Here is a 9,058-nt window from a genome sequence, read left to right on the forward strand (position 1 = left end):
ACCTGCTCTTTTATCACCGTGCAGCCGTCTCACGCGACAGTCAAAGTTAGACTGACATGTATGACCCATTGCTTTCAGCACGGGTAGGTAAAAAACGTATTTGTGTGCAGAAAGAATTACAGCCTCCACCAATTCTGCTTTGCTGCTCGTCACGGTCCAGTATCAGTGGAAGGATATTATCCCGTACGAGTTAGGGCATGTATAATGATGTTATTTTAGCAATGCCATAGAGGATAAATAATGAGATGGAGGAGAGAAAATTCGAAAAAAAGGCTTTGCCTTTTATTATTTAAGAGAAGACAAGATGTGATGTCTTAACACAATATGTCTCACCATGTTTTTAGGAATAACTAATTATAAAAGATAAGGCTAAGAGATGATCCATTATAGACTTTTTTTGTCATCTCTAAATTACATGTAAAATTTAAGATAAGACTATCTTATCAACCATTGTACATGTCCTTAGGGATATTTTTTTTAAAAGAAAGGAGATAGGATGTTTGTCTTGTTACGTGAGAAAGGGGGTTGTCATATGGGCCATGCGGTTGAACGAGTCGCTTGACCGAGGAGGGCTAATCTCGGGTCATTGCACGTAAGGTTTGCATGGCTTGGCTTGGATGTTATTTTGTTCCTCTTTGCTTCTATGCATTGAACAATTTTAACTTGCTAAACTATCTCAAATGAGATAAAATCATGCTTATAGTGTGATTTATCATTATACCGATAGTTTGAGGCATGTTGCTACAATGAATTTTCAAATACGCACATGATTTGTTAAGCTCTTCGTAGAGATACATTGCAATAGATACCCAACTACATGGATACGGATAAATATTCTTGTACTTCACTTTCATACCAACACTTCTAAGAACTGTAAGAGAAACACGCCAGTTACTCGACAACGGTGCAGGTTAACTAAATTGATTTGTTGCCAAGGTGGTGATGCCTCCTCCACAAGTGATGTCGCTGTGTGTTTGATTTGATTGGCGGTTCAGATGGAGTAGAAGCATTGCACCCAAGTTTGACTTCATATTGGAGTTTTAAAACACGGATTTGTGTTCTCTTCGTTAAATTTTGTAACCTATGGCCTCTGGGGTGCCTCCCACTAGCATTTTCTTTAATGCCTTTTAGTTAGATATGCATTGGTATTGGTGAGATATATACACCCATGGATCCCTCTCTCATAATAATTTTTAGCTGCATCATGATCAAGCTATATAATATACCTAACGCACAAAACATTATTTTCATGATCCACGTTCATAAAATTATTATTACTCTACACCTAAGTAAATTCCTTCTCATTGTATGAAAATATTCATAAACATGATTCTCATTATTCTTTATAGCATACATATCATCATAATAATCATCTGAAAGTTTGTAATCATCATAGTCAACTGTAACACCATCCAAAATAGTGGGATCAACAATATTTGAAGTACTCTTCCAACCCACTTTTTTAAAATAGATGAAAGGATCGATATGGTTGACTAGAGGAGGAGGGTGAATAGGCAACTAACAAATTTTAATCTTTTCTTAACCAAATTAAGTTTAGCAACAAATAGGTTGTCTAGATATGCAACCAAGGTAGCAACCTATATGATGGTAGCAACAGTAATAACGAGTAAATAACAAATAAAAGTAAACGTAAGAAATAACCACAAGTGGAACCGATGAAGACAAGGATGTGTTTCCGAAGTTCCTTCCTTTTAAGGGGAAGTACATCTCTGTTGAAGCGATGTGGAGGTACAATGCTCCCCAAGATGCCACTAAGAGCATCTCTAGACCCCGTATAATGTCCCGACCCACAAAATAACCGCCAAAATAAGGGTCGGGGCGGGAAATGCTGCCAGACCAGACCCCGCAAACTCGTTCGACCCGTAATTTTTTTATGGGGCGCGGCAAAATCCCCTCCCCGACCCATGAAAACACATGTTTCTGCCTCGTCATACAGTGTCGTGTATCGCAGGGAAACGGTTAGCGGGCGGACATTTCAGCCCGCGCCCTTTCCCCACCCTCTTCCGCCACCATGTTGCCATTTGTTCCCCCAGTCCGCCGTCGGTTCAGGGCGCCGCTATCAGCCGAATCTTTGGGGAGATTTGTGCCGCTCATTTGTCGCTTCCCTCTTCCGTCGAGCCGCTGCACCGGCTCCCCCGGATCTGCCAATCCACGGCGGTGGGAGAGCAACCGTCGGAGATGGACTTGAGCATGTGCGAGAAGTTTCTTCGGATGACTCGGATGTTGAGAGGATGCTTCTCACATTTCGCCAGCAGAGCTTGGTGATGGTGATACGTCTCCAACGTATCTATAAATTTTGATGGTTCCATGCTATTATCTTGTCAACTTTGGATGCTTTGTATGCATGATTATGCTATTTTATATCTTTTTTGGGACTAACCTATTAACTCAGTGCCAAGTGCCAGTTCCTGTTTTTTCCGTGTTTTTGACCCTTTTCAGAGAAGAATATTAAACGGAGTCCAAATGGAATAAAACCTTCGGAAAGATTTTTTCCGTAATAGAAGATATGCACGGGGCTTGGGAACCAAGGCAAAGGACCCCAGGGGAGTCCACAAGCCCCCTAGCCGCGGCCTGGGGGCGCGCCTAGCAGGCTTGTGGGCCCCCGGTGGCTCCTTTGCCCTACTTCTTCCGCCTATAAATCCCCGAAAAATCCCAAACTGCCAGAGAGAGCCATTAAAGTACTTTTCCGCCGCCGCAAGCTTCTGTCTCCGCAAGATCCCATCTGGGGACTGTTCTGGTGCCCTGTCCGATGATGCGTGAGTAGTTCACCACAGACCTTCGGGTCCATAGCTAGTAGCTAGATGGCTTCTTCTCTCTCTTGGATCTTCAATACAAAGTTATCCATGATCTTCATGGAGATCTATCCGATGTAATCTTCTTTTGCGGTGTGTTTGTCGAGATCCGATGAATTTTGGATTTATGATCAGATTATCTATGAATATTATTTGAGTTTCCTCTGATCTCTTATATGCATGATTTCGTATCCTTGTAATTCTCTTCGAGTTGTGGGTTTCGTTTGGCCAACTTGATCTATAATTCTTGCAATGGGAGAAGTGCTTGGTTTTGGGTTCATACCGTGCGGTGTCCTCACCCAGTGACAGAAGGGGTAGCGAGGCACGCATCGTGTTGTTGCCATCAAGGGTAAAAAGATGGGGTTTATATCTATTGCATGAAATTATCCCTCTACATCATGTCATCTTGCTTAAGGCCTTACTCTGTTTGTTATGAACTCAATACACTAGATGCATGCTGGATAGTGGTCGATGTGTGGAGTAATAGTAGTAGATGAAGACAGTATCGGTCTACTTGTCTCAGACGTGATGCCTATATGTATGATCATTGCCTTAGATATCATCATGACTTTGTGCGGTTCTATCAATTGCTCAACAGTAATTCTTTCACCCACCGTAATATTTGCTATCTTGAGAGAAGCCTCTAGTGAACACTATGGCCCCTGGGTCTACTTCACATCATATTTTCAGCTCTACACTTTTACTTTCCACCTTCAGATCTCACCTTTCAATTAATCGTGAAGGGATTGACAACCCCTTTATAGCGTTGGGTGCAAGTTTGTTTGTTTTTGCACGGGTACATTGTGACTTGTCTTGATACTCCTATTGGATTGATACCTTGGTTCTCAAACTGAGGAAAATACTTACTGCTGTTGTGCTGCATCACCCTTTCCTCTTTAAGGGAAAAACTAACTCAAGCTCAAGAGGTAGCAAGAAGAATTTCTGGCGCCGTTGCCCGGGAGTATCAAGCCAAGAATAGTATCCCTTCAACGTGTCAATTTCTGGCACCGGGGACTATTCTGAGTGAAGCTTATCCAAGTAACCTTCGCAAACTCATCTCTTGCATTTACTTTTTTGCATTTTGCCTCTCGTTTTCCTCTCCCCCACTTCTGAAAAACAAAAATTTACAAAAATATTTGCCTTTTTCGTTCACCCTTTTCTTTCGCTTGCTTTCTGTTCGCTTGTGTGCTTGTCTGCTTGCTGAAGTCACCATGATTGAAAACACTAAGTTGTGTGACTTCTCGAATACTAATAATAATGATTTTATTAGTACTCCGATTGCTCCCGCCACTAGTGCGGAATCATATGAAATCAATATTGCTTTGCTGAATCTTGTTATGAAAGAGCAATTTTCTGGCCTTCCTAGTGAAGATGCCGCATCCCATCTTAATACCTTCATTGAGTTATGCGATATGCGAAAGAAGAAAGATGTGGATAATGATGTGATTAAATTTAAGCTATTTCCGTTCTCATTACGAGATCAAGCAAAAACTTGGTTTTCATCTTTGCCCAAAAATAGTATTGATTCTCGGAACAAGTGTAAAGATGCTTATATATCCAAGTATGTTCCTCCGGCTAAGATTATCTCTCTTCCTAATGATATCATGAATTTTAAGCAACTAAATCATGAACATGTTGCACAATCTTGGGAGAGAATGAAATTAATGATTAGAAATTGTCCCGCTCATGGCTTGAGTCTTTGGATGATTATACAAATCTTCTATACTGGTTTGAATTTTGCTTCTAGAAATATCTTGAATTCCGCCTCCGGTGGAACTTTCGTGGAAATCACATTAGGAGAAGCCAAAAAACTCCTAGACAATATCATGACAAACTATTCTCAATGGCACACTGAAAGGTCACCTACTAGTAAAAAAGTGCATGCTATAGAAGAAATTAACTCTTTGAGTGCTAAGATGGATGAGTTATTGAAATTGTTTGCTAGTAATGGTGCTCCTCTAGATCCAAATGATATGCCTTTGTCTTCCTTGATTGAGAGTAGCAATGAAAGCTTGGATGTTAATTTTGTTGGTAGGAATAATTTTGGCACCAACAATGCTTATAGAGGAAACTTTATTCCTAGGCCTTTTCCTAGTAATCCCTCTAATAACTTTGGCAATTCCTACAACAATTTTCATGGAAATTACAATAAATTACCCTCTGATCTTAAGAGTAATATTAAAGAGTTTATCAACTCGCAAAAGATTTTCAATGCGTCCATAGAAGAAAAACTTCTCAAAATTGATGACTTGGCTAGGACCGTTGATAGAATGTCTCTTGATATTGATGCTTTGAAATTGAGATGTGCTCCTCCCAAGATTAATATGGATGAAACTTTGAAAGCTATGCGTGTTTCCATTAATGAGAGTAAAGAAAGAACCGCCCAAATTCGTGCTAGACATGAATGGCTTAAAAAGGTGTGTTGTCGTGATGAGAATCATGAAGATCTTAAAAGTGCTTGGTGTGTCTCCCATTGAATCCTTGTTTTCTAATGTCAATCCTAATGATTATGGGGCTGGATATGAATCCACTTTGGTTGAAAAATGCCCCAATGATTCGGAGTCTATTTGTCTTGATGCTAAAAGCATTGAAAGTGGAGTAGAGGATATCAAAACTTTGAGTAGTGATGAAATTACTACTTTGGATTTCAAGGAATTCAATTATGATAGATGCTTTTTGATTGAATGTATTTCCTTGATGCAATCCATTATAAACTCTCCACATGCTTATAGCCAAATAAAGCCTTTACCGATCATATCATTGGTGCTATGATGAAATATCTTGAAGAGAAACTTGAGTTGGAAGTTTCTATTCCTAGAAAACTTCATGATGAGTGGGAACCTACTATCAAGATCAAGATTAAAAACTATGAATGCAATGCTTTGTGTGATTTGGGTGCGAGTGTTTCCGCCACTCCAAAGTCTTTATGTGATGTTCTAGGCTTCAACGAGATTGATGAGTGCTCTCTTAATTTGCATCTTGCGGATTCTACTGTTAAGAAACCTATGGGAAGGATCAATGATGTTCTTATTATTGCAAATAGGAACTATGTACCCATAGATTTCATTGTGCTTGATATTGATTGCAATCCGACATGTCCAATTATTCTTGGTAGACCTTTCCTTAGGACTATTGGTGCTATCATCGATATGAAGGAAGGGAATATTAGATTTCAGTTTCCATTAAAGAAGGGCATGGAACACTTTCCTAGAAAGAAAATAAGATTGCCTTATGAATCCATGATGAGGGCTACTTATGGTTTGAGCACCAAAGACGACGATACTTGATTCTATCGCATTATGCCTAGCTAAGGGCGTTAAACAATAGCGTTTGTTGGGAGGCAACCCAATGAATTTATCTTTGCTTTTTTGCTTTCTGTTTTGTTGTATCCACACCATCATAATTCTGTTATGATTGTGTTTTTTGTGTTTCTTTTTGTGTTTGAGCCAAGTAAGACCTTTATGACTAGTTTTGGTGATGGTTGTTTGATCATGTTGAAAAAGACAGAAACTTTACGCTCACGAAATTATTTTTCATTCCTATCCATAAATAGCTTTTGAGTTGATTTATTTTGCTACTGGTTTATATGCCAATTGCCCAAATTGTCGTAATTTTTCAGAATTTTTGAGATACCAGAAGTATACGAAGTATACAGATTGCTACAGACTGGTCTGTTTTTGACATATTCTGTTTTTGTTGTGTTGATTGCTTATTTTGATAAAACTACGGATAGTATCGGGGGGGGGGGTACTAGCTATGGAAAAGTGAGAATACAGTAATATAACACCAATATAAATAGAATTCAAGTTTGCTACATTACCTAAAGAGGTGGTGGTTTGTTTTCTTATGCTAATGATATCACGAGTTTCTGTTTAAGTTTTGTGTTGTGAAGTTTTCAAGTTTTGGGTGATATTCTCATGGACAATGGGATAAAGAGTGGAAAAAGCTCAATCTTGGGGATGCCCAAGGCATCCTAAGCCAATTCAAGGACACCAAGAAGCCTAAGCTCGGGGATGCCCCGGGAAGGCATCCCCTCTTTCGTCTTCAATCCATCGGTAACATTACTTGGAGCTATATTTTTATTCACCACATGATATGTGTTTTGCTTGGAGCGTCGTGTATTATAGGAGTCTTTTATTTTTGTTGTGTCACAATCATCCTTGTTGCACACCTTTTTGAGAGAGACATGCACTTATCGTGAATTTGCTAGAATATTCATTGAGCTTCACTTATATCTTTTGAGTTAGGCAATTTAGCTCGCATGTACTTCACTTATATCTTTTGAGCTAGATAACTTTGCTCTAGTGCTTCACTCAGATCTTTTTAGAGCACGGCGGTGTCATATTTTGGAGAAATAAGAACACTCGATATTCACTTATATCTTTTTGAGAGTGCTCTCTGTGAGTAACCTGGTAATTGATGTGTGCCATGAAAGAGTCCTAAAGATGATAGGCATCCAAAGAGGATATAATAAAAACTTCCATATTCATGTGCATTGATTAGTAAAGAGAAGTTTGATTCCTCTCAATTAGTTTTGAGATATGTATTTGGTAATATTAGAGTTATGTTAGTAGGGTGTTGTGAATCTAGAAATACTTGTGTTGAAGTTAGTGATTCCCGTAGCATGCACGTATGGTGAACCGCTATGTTAGGGAGCATAATTGATTTATTGATTGTCATCCTTTGTGTTGCGGTCGGGATATGATACGTCTCCGTCGTATCTACTTTTCCGAACTCTTTTGCCCTTGTTTTGGACTCTAATTTGCATGATTTGAATAGAACCAACCCGGACTGACGATGTTTTCAGCAGAATTGCCATGGTGTTGTTTTTGCGCAGAAATAAAAGTTCTCGGAATGACCTGCTGATACGTCTCCGTCGTATCTACTTTTCCGAACTCTTTTGCCCTTGTTTTGGACTCGAATTTGCATGATCTGAATGGAACTAACCCGGACTGACGTTGTTTTCAGCAGAATTGCAATGGTGTTGTTTTTGTGCAGAAATGAAAGTTCTCGGAACGTCTTGAAAATTTACGGAGATTTTTTCCGGAATAAAAGAAAAATACCTGCGCAAAGATCCACGTGAGGGGGTGTGTGAGTGGGCCACAAGCCTACACGGCGCGGCCACCCCCTAGGCCGCGCCATGCAGGCTTGTGGGGCCCACGTGGCACCACCGCCCCCAATCTCAGTCATATATCTTCCGTTTCGCCTGGAAAAAAATCAAAGAGAAGGTTTCATCGCGTTTTGCGATACGGAGGTGCCGCCACATCCTGTTCTTCATCTGGAGGGCAGATCTGGAGTCCGTTTCGGGCTCCGGAGAGGGGAAATCGTCGCCATCGTCATCATCAACCTTTCTCCATCGACAATTCCATGATGCTCTTCATCGTTCGTGAGTAATCTCATCGTAGGCTTGCTGGACGGTGATGAGTTGGATGAGATCTATCATGTAATCGAGTTAGTTCTTGACGGGGATTGATCCCTAATATCCAGTATGTTCTAGATTGATGTTGCTACTACTTGGCTATGCTTAATGCTTGTCACTAGGGCCCGAGTGCCATGATTTCAGATCTGAACCTATTATGTTGTCGCCAATATATGTGTGTTTTAGATCCTATCTTGCAAGTTGTAGTCACCTACTATGTGTTATGACCCGGCAACCCGGGAGCGACAATAGCCGGAACCACTCCCGGAGATGACCATAGTATGAGGAGTTCATGTATTCCCCGCGTGTTAATGTGTTGGTCCGATTCTTTATTAAAAGGAGAACCTTAATATCCCGTAGTTTCCATTAGGACCCCTCTGCCACGGGAGGGATGGACAATAGATGTCATGCAAGTTCTTTTCCCTAAGCACGTATGACTACATACGGAATACATGCCTACATTAGATTGATGAACGGGAGCTAGTTACATATCTCTCCGTGTTATAGCTGTTACATGATGAATCACATCCGTCACACTCATCCATCACTGATCCACTGCCTACGAGTCTTTTACTACTGGTCCTCGCTACGTTACTTTGCCTAGGCTTGTCCCTTGCTACCAAAGGGATTGGACCACTTTCCTGTTGCTGTCACTTTGCTGCTACTGTTGCTACTGTTGTTACTTGTTACTTTGCTGCTGCTACTACTACTGTTCCTTGCCACTCTGCTGTCACTTGTTGCAAGACTTTGTTGGCGCTAACATCCCGTCAACAGGGCCTTTTCTGGCGCCACTGCTGGGAATTGCCAAAGCTTCTCCTGGTGCCAT

Source organism: Hordeum vulgare, chromosome 7H (genome assembly GCF_904849725.1).
Source record: "Hordeum vulgare subsp. vulgare chromosome 7H, MorexV3_pseudomolecules_assembly, whole genome shotgun sequence".
NCBI classification, from domain to species: domain Eukaryota; kingdom Viridiplantae; phylum Streptophyta; class Magnoliopsida; order Poales; family Poaceae; genus Hordeum; species Hordeum vulgare.